This window comes from Cyprinodon tularosa, unplaced genomic scaffold (genome assembly GCF_016077235.1).
Source record: "Cyprinodon tularosa strain WSP-4 unplaced genomic scaffold, ASM1607723v1 ctg79, whole genome shotgun sequence".
NCBI lineage: Eukaryota > Metazoa > Chordata > Actinopteri > Cyprinodontiformes > Cyprinodontidae > Cyprinodon > Cyprinodon tularosa.
In genome coordinates, this window is record NW_024039551.1 from 647,327 (window position 1) to 669,734 (window position 22,408).

At 40.6% G+C, this 22,408-nt stretch overlaps 1 protein-coding gene across 1 annotated transcript in view; it reads right to left on the reverse strand.

Annotated features, from left to right (window-relative positions):
- Window positions 1–3,066, reverse strand: part of ednraa (endothelin receptor type Aa) — a 50,018-nt gene extending 46,952 nt beyond the window's left edge. The window contains exon 1 of the mRNA XM_038271064.1: window positions 2,985–3,066. The gene's annotated coding sequence lies outside the window, so the exon portion shown is untranslated. The remainder of the gene's footprint in view (window positions 1–2,984) is intronic.
- Between the last annotated feature and the right edge of the window lie 19,342 nt (window positions 3,067–22,408).

Here is a 22,408-nt window from a genome sequence, read left to right on the forward strand (position 1 = left end):
AGTCCAGCAGCCAGTTTCGAAGGGGTGTGTTGAAGCCCAGATGTTCCAGCTTTCCCACCAGGTGCTGTGGGATGATGGTGTTAAACGCTGAACTGAAGTCCAGGAACAGCATCCGCACGTGGGTGTTCTTCTCCTCCAGGTGGGCCAGGCTCAGGTGAAGAGCAGAGGAGATGGCGTCCTCAGTGGAGCGGTTTCGCCGGTAGGCAAACTGGAACGGGTCGAGTGTTGGGGGGAGACTGGAGACGATGTGTTCCTTTACCAGCCTTTCAAAGCACTTCATCATGATGGGAGTCAGTGCGACGGGCCGGTAGTCGTTGTAGCAGGTGACTTGAGGTTTCTTTGGCACTGGGATGATGGAGGCAGACTTGAAGCATGCTGGCACTGTGGCTTGCTCCAGCGAGGTGTTAAAAATGTCCGTGAGGACACCAGCTAGCTGACCTGCACACTCCTTGAGCACCCGCCCAGGTATGTTGTCGGGACCTGGGGCCTTCCGCGGGTTGACCCTCCTCAGAGTCTTCCACACGTCGGCTGTGTCAAGGCAGAGAACCTCCTCTTCCTGATGTGGGACAGCCTTCACTGCTGGAGTGCGATTTAGTGCCTCAAACCTCCCAAAGAAGTTATTTAGTCCGTTTAGGAAGTCAGCATCAACTTCATCTACCGGGGCAGGGGGCGTGTTGTAGTCTGTGATCGCCCGTATGCCTTGCCACATGCTCCTGGTGTTGTTGGCGTCGTGGAACAGATGCTGGATTTTCTGGTTATGGTTCCGCTTTGCTAACCTGATGGCACGGTTCAGGGTGGCTCTAGCTGTCCTCAGTGCCTCCTTGTCACCAGACTTGAAGGCTGAGTTCCGTGCTTTTAGCGCGTGGCGGACCTCCTCAGTCATCCAGGGCCGTTGGTTGGCTCGGGTGGTGATGGTCTTTGTTGTGCTGACGTCCTCGATGCAGTGGTTGATGTAGGCTGAAACAGTCATGGCGTACTCATCAACATTGATCTTGTTGTCATATGTTGCTGCTGATTTGAACATGTCCCATTCAGAGCATTCAAAGCAGTCCTGGAGTGCATCCATGGCCCCCTCCGTCCAGACCCTCACCTGCTTCACTGTAGGTTTTGCTCTGATCAGCAGGGGTCTGTATGCAGGAATTAGCATCACAGAAAGGTGGTCTGAGGAGCCGATGTGGGGGCGGGGGGCTGCTCTGAATGCGTCTTTTATGTTTGTATAAACTAAGTCCAGAGTGTTCTCTCCACGAGTAGCAAAATCCACGTGTTGATAAAAATGAGGGAGAACAGTTTTCATATTCGCCTGATTAAAATCTCCAGCAATGATGAAAACGCCCTCTGTGTGTGTAGATTGCAGCTCAGAGACAGTCCGATAGAGAACACTCATGGCCTCCTTTGTATCAGCGCTGGGGGGGACATACACCGCTGTGATGGTAACAACAGTGAACTCTCTGGGCAGGTAAAAGGGTCTGCAGCTAACAGTCAGAAGCTCTATGTCCGGAGAGCAAAAACTTGAGACTATTCTAGCATTTTTACACCAGTTGTTATTGATGTAAACACAGAGTCCGCCTCCTCGGCTCTTACCGCTGAGTTCTTTGTTTCTGTCGGCGCGGAAAGTAGCTAGCCCCTCCAGGCTAATGGCGTTGTCCGGGGTTGATGATGTGAGCCACGTCTCTGTCAGAATGAGAGCGCAACAGTCCCTAAACTCCCTCTTTGCTGAGAGCTCGAGTTGAAGATGGTCAGTTTTGTTATCCAGTGAACGTACGTTGGAGAGCAGGATGGATGGAAGCGATGGTCTGTGGGGGTTAGCCTTTAGCTTGGCTGCTAAACCTCCGCGACAGCCGCGTTTCCTCGGCCGGCTGCACCGCTTTCGCTTGGCTCTCCTCCAGCGTGAGCCGCTCGACGGGTCCGCTGCATCGCAGGCCTCCGGGGCTTGATCCCGGAGCACTCCGGAGTCACGTAAACAGTCGAGCGTAGTGGTGGTTACAAGTCCAAATACACTGCATGATCGTAACTCCAGCAGGCGCTGGCGGTCCAGTGATGATCTGCTAGGTAGATAAGCAGTTTGCAGCGGGTTTGGCGGTATATTTTTATGAAAATCTCCGCAAGTTGGTCGGAGCTGTATGCCAGCCGCTGCCGCCAGGGGCGCCGCCATTTTGGCCTGCTTACATGCTCAGTGTGAGGGATTGTTGTAAAATAAAAAACAATATCCAAGCAATTATATCTTCATGCAAACTCAATTACTGGATGCAATCAGCTAGTTTCTCTTTTAATATATTCTTTTAACACTGACTTTTTGATCTGATTTAATTGTCTGTGTAAAGTAGCCTTGAGATGACATGTGTTGTGAATTGGCTTTATAGAAATAAACTGAATTGAGTTAATGTCCAGACGTTTTGTGTAGCCTTTTTCAGAGGAGTCAGTAAAGGTGATAAAGCATTCAAATTTATAGACATCACAGCATCTCAGACCTTCTCTACAGCTTTAGAAAGCCTGTTAAGATAAACCAAAGTGACTCTTGAAAACATGCAGGACAGAATGATAGCAATTATGTTCAAAACCGTCACTAAATCATAACGCTTTGCCGTTTTCACAGGAGTAGTAAGTGCCTAGACACATTCCTATTTCTGATCTGGTTCTCGTCAGACAGAAAGCCCTGATAGGCAGCAGGACTCTAAGTTCACCCCACTTTGCTTTCCACAATCGCAGAGTTCAGGACTGCATGCTCAAAAACTCTCCAACACATCTCCATATCTGTGAGACTAACAAAAAGTATTTCCTTCTGTAGTATTTGCTCTCCTCGTCATATTTTTCTAGATTTCACAGAATTAAAACATAAACAGGCCCTGATTCTGTGATTAAACTCTTCACACCTTTTACCTTAGTTGGGCTAAACATCTAAAAACATCTGTGGACCATCTGAATATGGCATGCTCCTTATAAACACAGCTGTGAAGGTCAAGCAGCCAAAACCGTGAATAACAAACCTGGTTTCAGGAAGACTGATGGGATTTCCACGATGAAACTCCAGATGTTGCTTGGTGCAGTCACCTAATAGAGATGTAAGATCAGACAGACGCTTCCACACAGTTTGATCCTTTACTGTCAAAAAAGTATGTTTTTTTTTTTGTAGACCAACGATCTACATTGATAAAGTCTTTCGGTGTAAAGATGGAGGAAATTATCCCTTTTCTCTTTTACTATTTGTTCTTACGTTAACTTACAGAGTCCAACTGTTCAGCTTTGCTCCATATCTGTCTGCCCATCACTTCCAGTTGCTATTTCAGTTGGTGGACACCACCCCCCACCACCCCTACACCACCCCCCACCAGAACACTTAATCCCTCCACTTATTTCCCTTGATTGCTAGCAGTGTTGTTGTTGCTTGACGTTGGGCACTGGGCCCATTTATATTCCTCTGCCTTAGGACAGGGAACCACTGAAGGAAATGGGATTTTTGTGAATAAATAAATGGACTAAAAGGCTCATAAACTGGATTTTTTGTGAAAATTAATGATGAAAAAAACAAAAACCTGACTGAGTTGCTTTTTACATGAGCAGACACAACTTTCTTTTAAATGTATTTGAAATACTGTTATACTGTAAGTTAAAAATACACTTAGCCTCACCGGTTTTATAATATTTGATAAATGAATATTAACAGTAAGTGTGATAGAGTATATAAGATCTTCAATTGGGCTCTAAAAGCATATAGTGGAACGATAGGCTTCATAGTGGAATAGTTATCATGTCACTGTTGGTGTCAAGCTGAAATACATCTGTGTGAGACATTTTTGATAAAATGTATTTATAGTTCCAGAATATAAACGACGTCTGTCTGTCTGTCTGTCTGTCTGTCTGTCTGTCTGTCTGTCTGTCTGTCTGTCTGTCCATATTTAGAGCTCAGTAAAAAACTCTTCATCCTCCTCTTTCTCTCGCGTGGGAGAGAAACAGTTGACAGTTTTCCTTATGTTAATTCTGCTTTCCCTGCCTGGGTCAGTATCTGACCCAGCATGGATAAATACAGGTAGGACTGATTTAAAGCACTTTTTAGGAAAGGCAAAGAACAATGGTTAAAAAACAAACCAGTTGACTTTTTTTTCCAATTTGAAGAAATTTCACATCCCATCCAAAGTCCAGTGATTTGTTTTTTTATAACTTTATTTGAATAACTATGAACTGGATGACTGAGAATCTTCACCAGCGCAAAGAAGAGTGAACAATCTGGGATTCACATTGAAAATAATATAACATAGACTACTTTTTCTAAGTGTTTGTTAATTTGCATAGTTACTCTTAAATAAACACATTCTCAGAAAATAAATACTTAGGTCACTTTGTGACACCATATTGCTATGCAAAAAGACAGATTTGCCTTCACAAAGCCTCAGAAGGGCAACATTTATGTACAAAAATTAAACCTTCACATGAAATAATGTTTTTGTTTTTCTAAAGTGTTTTAATAATGTTAATGTTTTATAATGTTTTTTGTTTTTGGAATTCATATAAATATACAGGTGTCATAACTTACAGTAGCATACGTTTGATTCGTTTTTGGCATACGTCTATTTTGAATTTATAGCCCCGCCTGGAGAAAACTGTACCAGCCGCTATTGAGTTAGCCACGGTTTGTTAACCAATTTTTCTGCTGCCTTACACAATAACTAAAAAGTTAGAACAACAGCAACTCTTACCAACTGCCTGCAAGTGAGTACCTGATTGGTGGAATAGAGACAGGAGTGATGACACCAATGCGGGCTAACATTAGCACCCTTGCAAAAATCATGCTACAGTATGTGGAGAGCGTGCGCTTGTGGGCTTTGCTGGTTTGTGCAAAGAGCCTACAGGAAAAAACTAATAATTTTGACACTCTAGATTTTCTAGTAGGTTTGAACCGGAATCAAACACAGGCTTTTGACAGGCGCCAAAAGGGGCAAGTGTCCCTGGTCATGGCCACGGTTACAGCCCCTCTACTGAAGACATAACATCAAATCAGCGTCTTAAAATGATATTCTAAGGCACAGAAACTGTAACTGACCTGTTGCTTGTACCAGTTTCATTTCACGCCTTCACAGTTTTCCTTTAACTCTGATTTGAAAGTGCAGCTGTTCTTTTAGCTACAACCACAGTGAGATAGAATCACAGTTGTCATCTGCTAGTTTAGAATAGCCTTCAGCTCGAATGCCCCAAGAGAAAATTTACTTCATGACATACAGAGAGGATAATTAGTGATATATCTCCACCTGGGCAGTAAGGGGCGCGGTCTGCTTGCTGCCGCTAATGCTAACCTATTAAGAACAAAAGCACTAATCTCTATCTGGCTCCTGAGCCACTTTGGTTTCTTAAGTTGACTGATGTTGTCCCTCATTTTGCTTTCTTTTTGTTTTTTGGCTTAAAACTGAGAAATGTATCCCATAGGAGAAGCCATTTCTCATCTCGGCGATGGAACTGACTTTACCCTACTATTCCTAATGATGCAGAATACCTTTGTGACAACGTTGTCTCATAATCAGAGGTAATTGTACGGTATGAATGCATTCAAATTAGTATCATTCTCTAATCTATATATTATTTTTTTCAGCAAACAGGATGTACCACTCTAGATGTTCTGACCATTATTGTACTAAAATCTTTGATAAAAAATGTTTAGCTGTGATCTTTAACTTTGAAATATTGTGTTTTTTTTTTAATAAATGCTCTTTAGCTTTAATAAAATCACAGCCCCCCCAGGTAGAGAGTCGACTGACTTGTTCATTTAACCGTCTGTTGAAGTTTAATTTGAATATAATTTTATTAAGATTAAGAAAAGATTAGAAAATAATATGTTCTCTTAATTTTTTTTCACAGTGGGGGTTTAAATGCCTGCTGCTATTCTATGAGCCCCACCTGAATCTTGTTGCAAATACATGTCGTTCAACTTGTGCCATATACATAACATGTTTCCACCACATCCCTCTGGTGGGACTATAATAGCCCCAGATATTTGTCAGTGGCGCCTGCAGTTGGCATGCATATGTATAAACACAAGTACAAGTATAATCAGGCCCTTTAGCTTATGGCTATTATAATTTCCAGGCAGGGGAGAAATGCTTTTAGTGATAGTAGAAAGGCATGCGATTAAAGTGAAGTAGAAAACTTTGAAGAGTCGACGTAAGTGTGGTGATCAATTCACTGCAATGGTGGGCTAAAGGTAAGTAGCAGTAACACTACTGTCACTGGTTTTTACTCAAAGCCAATATTAATGTTAGAAATATGTAATAATATTAATTACAAGGGTTTAACTTTCATTTGTTTCCTGCTTGTGCAAAAGAATGATGAGGAATTTAATAGGCACTAAATATATTATATGGAAAAATGTATCTTCACTACTGCTGCTTCCACAGTGATAACGAAATTAGCAGACACCTACTGTACTGCAAAGGAAATACTTAACTGATTATCAGCAAGAATGGTGAACTTTATAACAGATGATGTTTTAGCAGTTTTGTTGTCTGGACCTTTGTGATGTTGTTAACGAAGACTAACGCAATGTCAAGATGGGAAGACGTCATCAATGTCCTTAGGGAGACAAGTGTTGTACACAATCAAGATCAAAGAAGGAAAAAAGCTTAAAAGTCAAGTAGTGTGTTTTATATAAGAGAAATTTGCTTTGGTAATGAGGTGCTACACATACCCTAACATAGAGTTTGACATAATTATATTTATAAATGCATAATATGCAATAAACAGATGCAAGTTGTACAGGAATCTTAAGAGAAAGGTTAAAACCTGTGCCTTTTGCAGAGACACAGCACTATGGCAGGTATTAAGAATATTAAATAAGAACAATATAAAATTCAGTTCAATAATATTTGCATGCACCGAGATATTGATATGATTTGCAAGTGAAAAGTGGGGGACCTGGGCTTAGTTAATGAGTCTAGCTACAGACAGGACAAAGCTGTGATTGTTGTCTTCTAGACGGCCCACTGAAACAGTGACTGTCGAGGGTGGGAGGGGTAAGCTGCAATCATTCATACCTGCCTCAGAGACCTGGAGATGTACAGTTTCTGAAGAAAAGAAATGTTTCAGCCAATTACCATCTCTGCATAGCGAATGATACTTGTAGCCTCCCCTTTTCGGTGGTGGAACTATATCGTCTGCAAGGCCTTCTTGGTGAGGAGGTGGTGAGGTTATGTTTGATGATGGTGTCCAGGAAGAGGAAGGATGGTGGGGTTATGCTTTGTTTTAACACCATGTCCAGTATTTTCACAGCTGTCCGATCAAAACGTTATGGCTGCAACAGGTAACCAGATGATTAATCTCCCACCTGTTGGCAGAATCATCTCCATGAGAGATGAGCCAATGAGGATGGTGTCATCTGCCAACTTCAGAAGCTTTACAAACTGGTGACTGGGTGTGCAGCTGCTGATGGACAGGGAGAATAGCAAAGCAGAGGGAACACATCCTATTTTCCCAGCTTCACATGGAAAACATATCCTACAGCAGAGCTGGGATGATGGTGGTACGGGCTGATGAAAAGTCCACAAACAGGATTCTAGCGTAGGTTGGGGGCGACAGTGGCGTTGGATGTAGGAGTTTGCCCTGAAATCGATGGATTGACGGTTCAAACTCCGGACTCCAACTTTCAGTGTCGTTGTGTCCTTGGGCGAGACACTTCACCTGCATTGTCTACTGACGGTGGTCAGAGGGCCCTGGTGGCGCCAGTGTACGGCAGCGCCGCTTCTGTCAGTGAGCCCCAGGGCAGCTGTGGCTACAATGTAGCTTGCCACCATCAGTGTGTGAGTGTGTGCGTGAATGGGTGAATGAATGTAGTGTAAAGAGCTTTGGTCAAGTCTCCTGACTTGAATAAAGGCGCTATATAAGTACATGCCATTTACCATTTACCATAGTTCCTAGAACTGCATCTGCAGACCTGTTGGTTCTGTGACCAGACTGCAAAGGATCCAGAGAGAATTTGAGAGAGTTTGGTTCTAAGGTGGATCACCACAGGACCCTCAAACAACTTTATTATCAAAGAAAGCCACGGGTTTTGTGGTCCTTGGTTTTTTGATGAAAGAGATGATGCTCATTGTTCATTGAGCATTTTAATGATGAGCGGCAAGGTCACTCTTGAAAAAGAGATTTTAATCTCAATTTGATTGTTTTCCTGGTAAAATAAAGGATATAATAATAAAAAAGAAAGTCTAGCAAAGCAATACCAAAGAGAAATTCCAAAGGAAACCAAATCTCCTCTAACTCAAGGCCCCATATATTGGAGTGGAATGTGCACATAATGAGAGCTGCACAAAGTTTGGTGGTACATTTCAGAACCAAATCACACCTATCTTTTCTTACATTTCTAATGGCAAATACCTTGACTTCTCACTCTGCCATGGTGTCATTAGACAAGTTTGACTTCTAGCTTTACCACAACAAAATAAACAAAGTCGGTAGTAGTAGTTTGGCACCTTGAGCTGTTTCTTTTCTTACTTCACACCTGTCAGTGAGGAAGAGATAGTTATTGAGATGTTGCTGGTTCCCTATAGGGCCATAATAATTGTGCACAGACATATACGGAAACATGTCTAATTCTGTTTGTCAGGGTCTTTAGGCTCCAAAGACCTCAGTTATCATGTTGAATCTAAAAATCTTTTTTCAGTGCAGTTAGAAAGACCAGAAAATTAAAACCTGAAAGGTAGCTTATGGGATCTTTTCCATTAAAACTAAAGTAGTGCATCAAAATAGATCCTTGTAAGAATGTTTGTGCACATTCTAAGTCATCAAGGTCAGGCAACCATAAAACACGCTTAAATCGAAGGACAACCAGATTTTTGAAAGTCCTCTTTATGCCTCTTGGTGTTGATGCTTGTAAAGTTGCAAAATATGTTCCAAGACTTTTGAAATGATGTCTGTTAGAGATATGTGGCAAAAATAGAATAGTCTGACAATGAAAAAAAAAAACTTTATTTGGTGATGACTAAACACACAAGCACCAGTGCTTAGTAACAACTGTCAGTTGCAATGGTTGGGCAAGGAGTCCTAGTTTGGATTTCATTTTCAGCCACTGAAACTGGATTCATTGTTGTCAATGAATTGAGTACAAACTCATGTGAGATCATTTGTTGCACACCTGAATACCGGAACAACAGGAGGTTGAAGCTAGGTTCTAAACACAGCAGCAAATCTACTAGTACGTTGCTAAAGTCGAAACCAAGATGAACTGAGAAAAACAGATCCACAGTTCTTCAAAGTGATGGAAGAGACTGCAAAAGGCAGCTACAGCATACGTTATTGATGCTAGAGGAGCTTCAGTGAACCATGAAATCCAGAACATCAGCATCACTACACTGATGAAAACTTTCTCTTTTGGTGTATTTGCCATAAAAAGTGACTCAAAGTAAAGTGAACGTTAGTTTTTACCACAGGTGGGAGGAGCAGTACTCGAGTTGAGGGGGAATGAGGGGGGATGACATCCCCCTTCTTTAAAAAAATTTAAAAAATCATCCCCCTTCTTAAATGACCATTCCCCCATATCATCCCCTGTGACATTTTATTACTGAATGTGTGAGACCAAATTACGGTGGCCCAGAGGGCACATGTGATTTAATTTTCAACCTCAGTGGCGCAGGAGATTAACCTGACTCTACCAGATGGATTTGCTCCGCATATCCATCTGGACACCTTCCGTTGAAGTAATTTTGGGAAGGGGCGAAAATACTGTTTAGCTGATTGGCCTATGTTGGTGATAGACGGGCCAAATAAACCAATCAGATCAATGAAGCATATGACGTACTAACAGAGCGACGACGAAGAGGCGCCAATTGATAGATCAAACTCTTGCCGAAACCAGTCGGGAGAAGAGCAAAAACATCTTTTCCTCTGAGAAAAGCCTCCAGAGCAGTGTTTTGCTCTTCTTTCAGTGAAGAAATACTCTGTAATTCCGGTAAAACTTGCTCGATAGCCATGGTAACGCTAGTTTCATCGGCTGAAGCCGCCATGTTCTTTTGACTGAACTGTCGCGCTTGTCGTTGCGTCACACCTCAACCCGCCTCAAAGCCAACGCTGATTGGCCATTCGTTTGGTGAACGGCTTCAAATTTTCTTTAACGGAGAGTCTCCAGACTGATCTGCGAGTGAAACCTTGAAAGCTCGCGAGATCAGGATGGTCTCACGAGGCTAGCAGGAGATGACGGTGTTCTGAACAGTATCACGGCCAAACGACAAAGACAATGCAATTTGAGGGACTTCATTTTTAAGAAGGTGAAAACTAACGCTTCAGGTAAGTCAAAAGTCAGAAGACATTACCTTTTATAAGCTTACCATTGTGTCACCAAAAAAGTAGAAGTCCTTATTTCTGGACATAGCGATAACATGCAAAACTACGTAAAGTAGTTTGAAGGGCAAACATTTTTCTGTCTTTAAAGTTGTCATGACAAACGAGAAGTGGTCTAGAGTGTGCAGGCATTGCTGAACATTCAAAATATGCATTTTGGTTGTGAATCAAACATAAAATTTATCTGTAGTCCGCTGCTGTTTTGCTAGGTGAGAGCCGGAATCTAGAAGATGCAGGTGAGACAAGTGGAGCTCTGGCCTAGAGCAGTGGAGGAAACCTGGAGGAGAGAATCAAAGGTTTGGAAAATGCATTTTAATTAAGCAATTGCAGACATGTGTTATGATTATTATCTTGAAAGTACTGCCAAATTTGATGTAAATGTGAAGTGATTATGATTTTCTGATAAACAGCGTATTTTATAAAATATAAACTTTGAATTAAAATCTGAAAGGTGAGTAAGATTATTAGATTATATATAGTCTTATTTAATTTTCAGGGTAATTTGAATGTATTTGAATTTATGAGCAGTTTATTAAGATTTTGAAAATTGTTTCAGCTGTATCAATTTAATTAATTTGAATTTGAAGGAAAAAATACTGGACTTGAATGGATCCAAATATTCATTTGCAATGTTTTGTGAGTTTTTTTCCTAATCATAATAGATTCATTTTCCAAAGTAAAATCAAAGAAGTGGCCTAATATGACTATGAAGCTGACCCCATTGGTTAATTTGCCCCTAACTATGTTGGGGAAATGATAGCCATGACAATGACTGGCACACCTGACATCTAACAACCATACCATGCATACTGTTTTAGGTTAATAGAGTATATTAATTAGGCTATGTATGCTTTAAAAAATAAATAGTAATACTACTTGGGAGCCTTGACCTCTACTTAGGTAGAATTTGCGTTACTTTATTCAGGTAGAAGCAGCAAGAGATCATGAAGAGAAATACCAATGCAAGAGTGAAGTAGAATTAGCTATAAATTGATGAACTAACTGAGCAAAATACTGTATCCCAAACTTCACAGGACCAAGAATCCTCCAGAAATTATCTTTCTTCCATTTTTTTATTGTTTTTAAATCAGGATATTGCAGATGTTTTTTCTGCTTCTTCTGGAAATTTATACAGACTCCTTCTGAGTGTTAGTCCTCCAGCACATCCGGGAGCAACTCCTTCATTTTTGTTGTTGTTCCTTGAGTGCAAGACTAAGAGACAGAGAGTCAGAGGTTAGAGGAGAAAATATTGACACCATCTGGCTCTGATTACGTCTCAGAGAAGGCAGATTTCCTTCTTGTTGTTATCCAAATGTCTGTATGTGTATTTTCATCAATAAATGGGATGTTTAAATATATATATTTTTAATCTTTATCTAAAACACACACCAGAAGCCTAAACATTAAGCCTTATCTTTAAACACAGCATTTGAACCTGTTGATCAGCGCCCCCTAGTTCACTGATTAGGAATGTGGCTAAGTCCGTCATGATCTATGGGCTCAAGTCTTTAAGGAGCAATCACACTGGTAAGCTTGGACTGCATGAACACATATGTATATGAAAGCTCCCTCAAATCAATTAGCCCCAAGCGCTAAACGGACCTTTGACCTTCATAATGGGCCCCTCACTCGGCCCTCAGGGCCAAAGAGCACTCAAAGGCCCACCTGTGTAGACTATTAAAAAACAGGAAGCTAGTTTTCAAACTAAGAAACTATGGCAAAAAGTCCTTTTAACTCACCTAACATGAGGCTCAGAAATGCTTCCAACATTTTCATATTTCTATGAATGTTCTCCTGATTTATTCAATGACTTATGGCTCCTTACACACCAGGCTGTGTAACTGGGAGGTTTTTATTTATCTTACAGTTACTACCCAGGCTTTTGTGCGCAAACCTTTTAGATTGTATGATTTTTAACTCTAAAGCACCAAAACAGGGTCAGAAAGGTCAGTTAGAAATTCCACCCAGAAAAACGCCTGTCTTTCCTGTTGACATCAGGAAATAAATCCAATACACTTCATTCTACCCACGTCACAGTTAGAGCGTCAGCTGGAGGCAAAACAAAAAAAAACAACTTCAGGCGGCCAATGCAAACCAGCACAGGTTCAGCTACACAAGGAGCCTAAATGGCGTCTTAGGGTTGGTTACCAGAACTAACCTCCATCAACCAGTTTGAAATTTTATCACATACCTGCTGCTGAGAAAAATGGACCTCAGCTATGGTTAAACCTTATAAATGAGGTGACTGGACAGAAATGAACATCAAACATGCTCTCGTATGCAGCACACTCTTCGTATCAGATAAGTTAAGATAAATAAAATACAGTTTTTTGTTGGTATGGATTATGGTTTAGTTAAGTAATGGTACCCACCCAGCCATGCAAATGCATTTTGCCATATAGATGCAGTTGTTTCATCTGTTTAAAATGACCTAAGTCCATTAAATACACTTTTTTTCCTGGCCTTGGGTTCAGTTAGGTAAAACTTCCCATCGTCCTCAGGTTCTCTTTTACTTAAACACTCAATTTTACAAGGATTTACGTGTAAATGCCAGACCACCCAACTAGACAGAAGTAATCCTGTCAAATTGTCCATCCACTGAGTTAATGTTTATGGATTGACTGATTTGGTCCATTAAAGTAAACTTTTTAAAATAAATACCACCTTCCCACAAAGTAAACAACCATGCATATTCAGATAAACTGAGATTTTCTACAGTTGTTGTAAAAAAAACAAAAACAAAAAACAACCTAATAAATCTTGCTTGGGGGAATCTTTTTGCCTCCAACTAAGCTCCACCCACACAAATATGTCATAATGTCTATCAGCTGAGAAGGGGTCTATTGATCAGAGATCCTCTGCTAAAAATATGTCTGTATTGTGCTTCCTGCTTCTTTTCGGATATGTCACTAACCGTATTTTCAATGGCTGCAACAGAAGCTGGCCTTATTTCTCTCAAACAGCCTCATTGCAAACCAGCTGCTAAGCCAAGAACATTAATAGCAACTGAGGATGCTGTGAATGAAATACTTATGTAAAAAGAAAAATACAGAAATAGTGAATGTTGGCTGTGCCATGATTTCTAAGATTTCAAAGAGGATCACAAAGATAGCAGAATTCCATCCAACCTTGAAGAATTTAGTCATTCAAACCAAAGCACTGAATGATGTTGCTAAGAGGGAGTCAGAAATATTCAAGGAAGACGTGATTAGTCTGCTTAACACATCAGATCTGACACATTTTAGTGTTTATTAGTGGCTGTCGTGTCACCTTCAGCAGGAGATGAAGTCTTCAGCAGATTTTCCTACCTAAATAAATTGATCAAACAAGTCTGCTCTGCAGAATCAGTTGGCCTTATTGATATCTTCTGGGAACATAGACTACTCTTTGAGAGCAAAGGATTTCACTTGAATAGTTCAGGTACAAAACTGTTGGGTTGCAACATTTTTTCACTAAATGAACAAAGTACCTGATATGAATGATAACTAGATAATGTCCGCCTGATGATAAATGTCACTCTGTTGAAAGGAAGGGTTTGGAACACAAGTTCTTGGGATGGGAAAAAAAAGCTGAATTAACATATAATAAAGACAGCCAAAATGGTAGTAACAGAAATGTCTCCACTCCAACTGGACCCCTGAATTCCTCCACAACACCATCTCCTATATACTGCCCAAAACTACAACTCTTCCTTCAATAGGAACACTTTTCCAATGATTTCAATGAACTTTTATGTTACGGTGATATGTGTGTACATTATGTTAAAAAGCCAACTCACAACAGAGGACAGGTTTTGGACTTAGTCATCAGTAAAGGTTTAAATATTTCAAATGTTTCAGTAAATTATGTTGTCCTTTCAGACCATTTTTCTGTTCACTTTCAAACCATTTTCCCACTGATCTAATTACCAAAATAGAAAAAATAAGAAAACATGTTATGATGGAGACTACAATTGAAAACTTTACCCAGGTTTATCTTTCTGCTTCCACTTTACCCTGTAACTCAGTAGATGAGCTGGTTGACCTTTTCCATTCTAAAGTTGCGGACATCGTTGATTCCATTGCTCCTGTTAAAGTAAAGGTTGTCTCTGGGAAAAGTAAAGCTGCAACTGTAAGAAAAAAAAAGAGGGAGTGCTGAAAAACCGAACAGGGGGGGGGAGAATGGACTGCAAGTTCACTTTAAAATCTACAAAGAGAGACTTCACAAATATAATTTACAACTGAAAGAGAATCTTTGTTCTCTGAGAATATGGACAAAATCATAAAAAATGCTCACACCTTTCTTTGGCCAAAGTGGACAGGTTAACAAGCCCTCCTGTCACCATGGCTGATGAACTCCAATCTAAAAAGGCCTGTAATGTCTTTGAAAAGTTTTTTTTTACTGAGTAAATACGATACCATAAACACATCCCATATCTCAGGTGTGTTTTCCTCAAGGCCTTTGAAATAGCAATTATCAAACCATGGTTGAAAAAGAGAAACTTAAAAAAAGCGGTCTGGCAGAACTAAAGGCCCATCTCAAACCCCCTCCCCTCCATCAGAAATATTATTGAAGAAGTTGTTTTTCAACAGTTAAATTCCTTCTTAACAATGACAAGCTGCTTTGATGTTTTCCAGTCAGGTTTCCATGCCAACCACTATACAAAGAAGGCCCTGATTAAGGCGTTAAATTACATCCATATAAACTCAGACTCTGGAAGAACGGTGGAGCTGGTATTATCGAATCTCAGTGCAGTGTTTGATACTGTTGATCACTTGATTTTATTAAAGCCTCTAGAAAGCTGGGTTGGCCTTTCTGGTACCACTCTGGGCTGGTTTAAATTCTACCTGAAGGACAGGGAGTCCTATGTGTAAGCAGATAACTGTAAATCAGAGACCACAAAAATCACAAACGGGGTTCCTCAAGGTTCCATCTGCGGCCCCTCTTATTCAACATCTACATGCTTCCCTTTGCTCAGACTATAGCAAACAACATCTGTTAACATAAGTATGCAGATCACATACAGCTTTTACACCACAAAGCCACCAGGTGAGTACTGTATGAACCCATCAGACCGTTGGCTATAATGCATAGAACAGATCAATATGTGGATTTAGCATAATTTTCTCCAGCTGAAAAAAACAAAACTGAGATAATGATCTTCTGACCAAAAGAAGAGAATCCAGAGTTAGGTCACATCTTCATCTACTGCAGCTAGAAACCACTGATTATGGCTCAAATCTTCGTGGACTGAGACCTGAACTTTCAGGAGCACATAAAGGGAGTTACTAAGTCAGCCTTTTATCACCTGAAGAACATTTCCTAGATTATTGAAATAATGTCCAAGCAGGATCTAGAAAAAATCAAATGCATTTATCTTAAGTAGAATTGATTTATTGCAACAGTGTCTCCATAGAGATTCATAGACATTGCTAGAAAACAACTACAATGACACAAAATGGGAAAGAAACCAATGACCAAGAAAACACAGTGCAACTGAAGTAAAAAAGAAACCCAAACAGAATTCCACAAAGGGCAGAACCAGGGCACATATGCTGAGTTGCGCTATATAAATAAACTTGCCTTTCCCTATTTGCCAGATCCTTCAACCTGTTTGACAAACTGTATAAATTGCCATACGATACTATGCAACCTGCAGCTTCAGGTACACCATCAGGTTAAAAAACCCAACAAAATTACCCAAGAAATAAGGCTATGTTGTTACTGTGAAATGGATTAGTAATCATGTTTATCCCTTTCTGCCTGGTAGAGTAGAGAGTCTGTATGAGGGTAAAACAAAAATGCTACGAAAAACAGCAATTCATCCATCCACTGATGTCTCTGTGGGGGTTGGTTTAGTATTGTACGCTCACATTAGCTAATTACCTCAAACCGGGCCATGTAATGTAGGCTCTTGGTTGCTTCTCACTGTTAACTGGTGATCGCTGCCATCTGTTGACCTACCTGGACCAGCTGGTCCATCTTTTTGACCTCAACATGAAGACTTCACTTTCTGAATAGCCAGTTAAAAAAAGGCATCTGTTTGCTTTGCTTTCATTTTATCTGTTTTCCTTTTCATATGATGTTAACATTATAAATATTTGTGTTTGCTAATGGGATTTTCTATGGTTTTCTAAAATAAAAAAAATGAAGTTCCCGTTTTCATACTGTAATTAGTGTAATAGAACAAAATTTTGTTTTGCTTTAATTGGTGATGTTTATCATTTTAAATCAGAAACACTCATTTGTCCACTTCTCCATCAACAAACCCTGGGAGTTCATCATCACTCATGTTGGCACCCCAGCTCTGAATGCTGGGACATTTGGGTAATTCAAAGCTACATTAGTGTATAAGTGTGACTTTTTATAGGATTGAGATTAACAGCTGCAGTGTTGTGCTTTTTCTCAAAGGCCATGACCAGAAATTCTAGTTTTTAATTCCAAAGTTTAAGAGGAATACTATGGAGTGAATTTTGTTCCATTATTGTTGCAAATAGTATTTTTGTAAATGCAAGTTTAACTAAAATACAATTCAGAAATGAAACTATAAAACACGTTTTAACAAAAAAAAAAGTTTTATCATTAATTTTGCAGGCTTTTCAGTCGTATTTTTTCAATTTTTTTCCCCTTCTTCTTTTTTATATTTTATTATGTGTGTTCCAGATGCCATTCTCTCTTAAATTCAGAGGGTGGGATTTCCTCTGGAGTGAGGTGCAAACATAATGCATTTCTATTGATCTTCTGGATGTTTTCAACAGCATTTTTATTGGTCCAGTGTAAATGGACTGTTGATAAATGTAGACTTAGTCTTGTCTAAACTTACTAAAAAATTTTATTGAAATATTTTTCAAAGTTTAATTCCTGTTTGGAGTTTTTTTTTCTCCAAATTTCCATTTTAAAAACAGGTTATTTTCTTGGAAAAATAATGAAACAAAATCTCTTTTGTCTTAAAAAAAGAGGTTTTGAAAAGGAAAATCTTTAAGGAATATTTACAAATATCTTTTTTTTTATCAGAAAAGTAATGGTTTGCAAAGGGTTAACAGGCTGAGTTCCAGCAAATAATGAATGGACATCATCATGATTTTCATGATCAACATCATCACTGTTATCATCAACACCATCATCATTTCCTGGGCTGATTTATACTAAATGTTCCAGCTGAATCCAGGGCTGATATCAAATGTTAAAGAGTTTAAAAAATATCAGATAACAGTTTACAGTGCTAAAGGACTGTGCCAAGACATGAACCTCTGCTGGTCCCACAGCAACACTGCCAAAACTGTGGTCAGCTTGCAGTGAGATAAGCACAGACGGTGCTTGTTTGGATAAAATGGCTGAACTAAGCTCAGAAAAGTGAGGGGCTGTACAGCCTCATGCTTTCTCTGCTGCAATGGGAATCCTATCCATAGAAAACACGGGAGCAGAATCCGCAGAACAGGACTTTAGCATATGGGTAGTGTCGACTCTATAGAAAACCTGAAGTGACAATATCTCATGCTTTGAAGCCTCACATTGAGCCTGTTTCTGCATGTCGGTGACTAAGAGTGAACCACTCCGACTGCTCATCAGGAGCCTTGGAGGCATTATGGGGTTTTTCTATTGTGTAGTGTCAGGGTAATTTTCATCATTCATATATGAGTGTTAATCCCTAATAAAACCTGCCTGTTACTTGTAAAACTAATGTTTCCACAAGCAGGTTATCTAATTGTGACAGTTCCTGTCAGGATATACAGTTATAATGTTCAATATGTACAAAACAGAGATTTGGAAATGAAATGAGAGTATACAGACAGAGTGCAACTCGATCCATTCGTAGTATTCTTGGTCTAAAAACACAGTGTAATATTTTGATTTGGCTGGAGTCAGTGATGGCTCCTCATTTACAAATATGTTTGATGTAATAATGCGAGGAGGTGGCAGAGTGCGATACTGGAGTTGTATAAAATGCTTCTATAACTGAGATTCGGGGGGAATTCCTGAAGAAGCGAGCCCAGTTGGTAAGTGGTGCTATCTTTAATCCTAAGCAATTTCTTTGGTCTGAGAAAGATTACAATTTCTGTTAAAAGCATGTCTCGTGGTTATTTAGTACATAAACATTATAAAATGCTATTTAAAGAGTTTTTCCTGAGTGATCTCTTCTCAAGAGGGAATCGGGAAGAGAAATCTTAGAGATGTAAACAAAGAGCTTTTCCTTTACAAAAGCTAGACCATACAATCAAAACACATCTCCTAATAAAGTAAGAAAATATGAAAAGGCTCATGATGCCGATTAATCTAAATTCATTACCTGCTGGTATAGACGGTCCATTAAGATTAAATTCAGATCGGTTTATTTATACAGCACCAATTCACATGTCATCTCGAGAGTCTTTCCAAATAGACAATTCAGCCAGATCAGTTAGATTGGTTAAGAAAACCAGCTGATGGCTTCAAGTCATTGACTTGCAAGGCCTGCTTTTCATGGATGGGCATGGGGGCGACGAATTTCATTTGCATTTTGTTGTTGACTCTTTGGTAATCCCTCACCACAAGCATGCATTTCATGACAGTTGAGAGGAAAACTCCCAAATAACAGGAAATAACCTCCAGCAGAACCAGAAACAAGCTCAGCCACCATGTTTGTATTTAACTGAAATTTGAATTTAATTTTTTTTGTAAAAGTTAGAAAAACAGAAATATGAATATGAATTTTTGGTGTTTCCATTTGGTTTACAGCATAACAACCAAGAAGCGCAATGAGAATTGCCATCCTAAATTGTTGTCCGTAGTATGTAGTCATGCATGGTTGTAGTAAACAGGAAGTAGAGGCTATTATCTAGCACTGACCCCACATCAGTAATGGAGGAAATTCTTACTAAATCAGCTGTAAACTGTCATGATTGGTTTAAATCACAGGTGTCAAAGTCGTTCCAGAAAGGTCCGTGTGGCTGCTGGTTTTCTTTCCACCCAAGCAGTAGCACACCAGACTCCATTCATTTCATCAAGGTGAGTCTAGTCTTAACCTGATGACTTGATGGGATGAATGGAGTCTGGTGTGCTACTGCTTGGGTGGAAAGAAAACCAGCAGCCACACGGCCCTTTCTGGAACGACTTTGACACCCCTGGTTTAAATGATCTGACCCACATGCAGAGAACCAACCTAGAGACCAACGGAAAAAGTTTAACAGGTTTATTAAATGTAAATGTAATACAGAAGTTGGATCAGGAACGTCTCAAGGGGAGATCACAGTGATAGGTTCAGGGCCCGTAGGAAATTTGACTGAGGCTTGAATATTACTGGAGAGGGACTCACGTTTGAGGGGGCTCATGTCAAGCCTAGAATCCAGCTTGTGGGGGTTAATCCAGAGAAGAGGGAACTCGTTGAAGGGCGGACAGATAGACAAGCGTTGCACCCAGAGGAGTAAAGGAGCGGACTGTCTCTTGGATTTCCGATGAGGACTTGAACGGATCATGTGGAGGTTTTCCCCTGCTCAGTGTGTACTCAGTTAATCTTTCCAGGGGGAGAAGGTCCAGGTATCCAGTTACTCAGGAAGGCTTCCTGCCGGAGAGCAAAGACAAAAACTAAGACTCAGAGAAACAAACCTTAGGTTAGACTCTGCTAATCTCAGCTTAGCTAGAGTACCCAAAACTGGCATCAAGGTAGTGACAGAAAACATCTCAAATACTCCTCCAGTAATGATCCAACGAGCCGCAGGTGCAGGGAGGCCCAAAGAGGACAGGGCACCACCTGGTGGTGGAGGGAGAAAAACACACAAACAACCCACACAAAACTGAATTCCTAACATAAGCGAGTACGTTGTTCTTACGATAACATGTCAGATAGTGATAGGGATGTTGTTTCCAGCCATATTCAAGAAGACGCGACATCGGGAATAGCTGATGTGAGTAAAAGTTTGCTATGTGGAAGCTTATGCAAAAAAAAGTGTTTCCATCTTCCTTTTTGGGGATCAACACTTTTTCGCAAAAGCTGAAAACCACCTTAAGTGTTTTTTTGTGAATTTAATGGTATGTATTCCAGTTTTACAGCTTCCATCAAGCTTTTTTGATCCTATACTTCAAAATGTACAACCAAAAAAGTTGGTGGAAGCACCAGGTGTGAGTGGCCTTCTGCTAAAACGAACTGGGGTTCAAGGAGACAGAAGCCTACATACAAAAAGGTAACTGTTTACAAGCTCCACAGGTGCCCCATCCAGGTAAAAAACAGCCGGGTAGATAAGATCAGAGCCATTTCTCAGGGTCAGAAGATGAAAGAGAGCACATACAGTTTTTACAGTAGGAAAAACAGGGCTACTACACATTGGCAGCCCACTGCTCCTCAAGGGGATTTTTCCAGTGAAGAGGAGAGTTTCTCGAGTGTGAGGTTAATAAAGTTCAATTTATTATTGATATTATTGTTATTATTTATTAGTGTGAAGTTGAAAGAGATCTATTAAGCAAAAACCCCAGTAGACAATGGCAAACCTCTACTCTGTAACCTCAGCTCCACCACATTTACATCATCAATATCCGTTCAGATTAAATATGCATTCCATTACCAGATAAAATAGAGAATAAAGCATGAACATGAAATATATTACACTCACCAAAGATGCTGATTATATATAAACAAAATACATCCTTCTCTTTTTGTGCAGGAAGTCATAGTATCTCCATTTGGTATCAGCCATTGAGGCCAGAAAAGCGTTGAACAAAAAGCAATATAAAATGCATATCGGCGCTAGAATAACTTGATAATGAACATTGTGGTATAACTGACCAATCAGTGGACAGAAAAGGGTGACATTAGGGTGGGCCCTCTACCTGATGCAGTTGGGTAAATCTGAAATCTGATTGGTTGAAGGAAACTTTCCTCGCTACTATTGTTAAAGACACACTATGCAACATTTTTTAGTTAATTAATGTGTTCCATAACGTTATGGATGATTAAATGATTCATTTCAGGTTGAACAAAGGTATTCTCTGCCGCCTTGGTGGTCTGTGGGGGAAATACCGCAATTGCAGGAGCAGCGACCCGCACCCACAGGCTCAGAAGTCTCGTGAGAGTCAGTCTTGCTTTACGGCGAGAACTGCTACACCCCCCATTTAAAAGCATTCTCGTTGCTAGCACAGTGGCGATCTTTGTGCAGTCATGCTACGTTCACATCGGACGCAGCAAAATCACGTCTGCTGCTTCATTTTTGCTGCTTGTACCAGTTAGTTCTGACGCGCGGCTGAAGCAGCTTTGCTGCTCTGGCTGCGCGGTGCAAAAGTGTGTCTGACGTGCTTTGGGCGGAGCTACTCTATCCTTTCTCTGCCTTGCAGCTTGGTCTGCCGGCTTCCGTAGCGTCGTGATCGTGCACGTGCGCGCTTTCAGGAAATCCTATACACTACTGTTTATGCTCTAAAAACATTCTAAATGACTTTGTTTCGAGTAAATTCTGGACGCTACCCACTCAGGAGACAGACAGCAAGAAGCCTCCCAGATCTCCAGATGCATTTGAGATATCAAAAAAGTACTCCAGAGTGTTGTTCAGCATGGGGGTGAGTAGAAAATGAAGGCTAATCATGTTTTGGGTGTACTATTCCTTTAATATGTTTTTAAGTGCGAAAATCCAACTGAAAACTTAATCATTGCAGTCAGTTCATCCAGATTACCATCCTGCCTTCCAATATTATTTCTGTCGGAGCCGCTCAGACCCCCACATACCAGCGGTGCGCCGACAGTAGGGATCCCTTCATCAGCAGCTTCTGGCCTGGTCGACCTCCTCGCGGTTCACCACGGCAGCTGGTAGGTGTTTTTCATCTAAATAATCCAAACTGCATATTCTGCCGGCAATAAACTGTTTAAGAGGAGTGATCATCAGCGCTGTGTCTCTCTCCCTGCGTCAGATGCTTAAACGCGCCCGACGCGCTGCTTCAGCTACTCAGATGTGCTGCGCCTGCTGCTCAAAACGCGCCGCGGGACCTTTTGCTGCGCCTTGACGTTACGTTGCATGTAAACTCGCTGCTTCTGTCACGCCAGCTGCGGTGAGAACGCAGCATTAGTCATTCGTTGCGTTCGCCTGTCTGCTAAGCTCAAAACAACCGCGCCTGGCTTGATGGAGAAACCAGGAGAACAGCTGTGCATATTTACGACAGT